Below are 2500 nucleotides of genomic sequence, written 5' to 3' on the forward strand. Positions count from 1 at the left end.
AGAGTCACACACATCGTGGAAATTCTATTTTTTTTATGACTAGCATAGGGTCACCCATTGTTGTGATTCCAATTTTTTATGACTAGCATAGGGTCACCCATTGTTGTGATTCCACTTTTTATGACTAGCATAGAGATTCACCCATAGTTGTGATTCCATTTTTCTTATGACTAGCATAGAGGTTCACTCATAGTTGTGATTCCATTTTCTTATGACTAGCATAGAGGGTCATCCATTGGTGTGATTCCATTTGTTTATGACTAGCATAGAGGGTCATTTATTGTTGTGATTCCATTTTCTTTATGACAAGCATAGGGTCACCTATTGTTATGATTCCATTTTTTATGACTAGCATAGAGATTCATCCATTGTTGTGATTCCATTTTTTATGACTAGCATAGAGATTCACCCATTGTTGTGATTCCATATTTTTATGACTAGCATAGAGGATTTCCCATAATTGTGATTCCATTTTTTTATGACTAGCATAGGGTTACCCATTGTTGTGATTCCATTTTTATGACTAGCATAGGGTCACCCATTGTTGTGATTCCATTTTTTTATGACTAGCATAGAGATTCACCCCTTGTTGTTGTGATTCCATTTTTTTTATGACTAGCATAGGGTCACCCATTATTGTGATTCCATTTTTTTTATAACTAGCATAGAGATTCACCCATTGTTGTGGTTCCATTCTATTATGACTAGCATAGGGTCACCCATTGTTGTGATTCCATTTTTTTATGACTAGCATAGAGATTCACCCATAGTTGTGATTCAATTTTTTTATGACTATCATTGGGATTCACCCATTGTTGTGATTCCATTTTTCTTATGACTAGCATAGATATTCACCCATTGCTGTGATTCCATTTTTTATGACTAGCATAGAGGTTCACCCATAGTTGTGATTCTTTTTTTTCTTATGACTAGCATAGAGGTTCACCCATAGTGGTGATTCCATTTTTTATTGTCTAGCACAGTTTTTACATATATCGTTACTTGTTTGGACGCATTACAACCAGACAGCCTAAGCTCACCCATTGTCGTGACCCTGGTTTTCAAGCGAGGCTCCTGCTCAATTACTTGCTAGGCTTACTATTTGGTGATAGTTCTTTCTTGAGAGGCATTTTTTACAGCCATTGTGTATTTTGCCCAGCCCCATCTTCATCCTTCCTTCCATAAGACTCTTGCGTAAGGGTAGAGCATCTTTCCCCTACGTGGTATTTCTTGTATGGTCAGCATCGTACCATGTGCTGTTGAGTTTGTTCTTGTCGCTGTCTCCACAAGAAATTAGCAAAATGACTGCTGCTGAGATCAGTGCGTTTGTGGATTTGGCAAAACGACAAGGCTATGAGGGAGAAGCATTGCGAAGGTATGTGCGGGAGGTCATAAATGAGGACAAAGCCCGGAGAAGAACAGAGCAAGAAAGGATGCGGTATGAAAGAGAGAGAGCACATGAATTAAGAATGCAGGAGATGGATGCCCGATTGGCACAACTCAATCACTTGCCACCTCAACCCAATGTTGCCAAAGTCCAGCAGGACAATCGCATGAGGACCCACTTCATTGAAGGGTTCACCAAGGAACTCCCTACAGTGGAACTGAAGGTGACCACTGCCCAGCTCAGTAAGAAGCGCGGACTGGGGGCAGGGATCGATCTCGCACATGAGGGCTACAACTCAAGCTTGGGTCAAAAACCCGTGAATGGTGTACAGGGAGTGCCCCTTAGTGCATGAAGGCTGGCAAGCCGGAGCCTAAAACCTTGAGGACGCAAACTGCAGGGGAAGATGACTGGCTAGGTACCATTGACCTGGGTGAGGTAGCTTGGCTAAGGGAGGAAGCCCAAGAGTCTCCCCCTTTCAGCTATGAGTTTATGCCCCGTACCCAAGAGTACATCCCAGCTAAAGCAATGATGCTTCCCACCAGACCAGAGATCTTAGAGGAGGACCAAGAGACCCTCAGGAGCCAGGCACAGCTCAGCAGATTCCAGCTGATTGGTGAGACATTGATAAACCACAGGGCTCCCGCTTACTCAAACGAGGTGGAAATAAATAACCCCTCTAAGGCTGAGTTCCTGCTAAAGGATGAGGTGCCCCTTAAGATCACCAGAGGTTCTCAGGATCCTGTTAAGGTCTCGTGCCGGCAAGTAGCTGTCCCCTGTAATCTCCGCTTGTCGATGCTAGGCGTGGCCCATGAGAGACTGGGAGGACACTTTGGGGTAACATGTCCTACCCAGCTGATCCAGCATCATTTCTGACTGGGCTTGCACGAGATTATTAAGGCTTACTTAGCATCCGGCCATCCTTGCCCAGTCTCCAGTAACTATAAGCAAATAGTGCCAAGGGCATCGCTCCAACTCATCCCATCCATTAGTGTCACAGAACTGACACAATTCTTTTATTGGTTTGGCTTCCTAGCCACATTTCAGAAGGACGAGGGTTTCCACTTCATGGCAGAGGAGTCACGACCTCTGACCATACTCATAATTCATTTTTGG

Source organism: Palaemon carinicauda, chromosome 17, assembly GCF_036898095.1.
Source record: "Palaemon carinicauda isolate YSFRI2023 chromosome 17, ASM3689809v2, whole genome shotgun sequence".
NCBI classification, from domain to species: domain Eukaryota; kingdom Metazoa; phylum Arthropoda; class Malacostraca; order Decapoda; family Palaemonidae; genus Palaemon; species Palaemon carinicauda.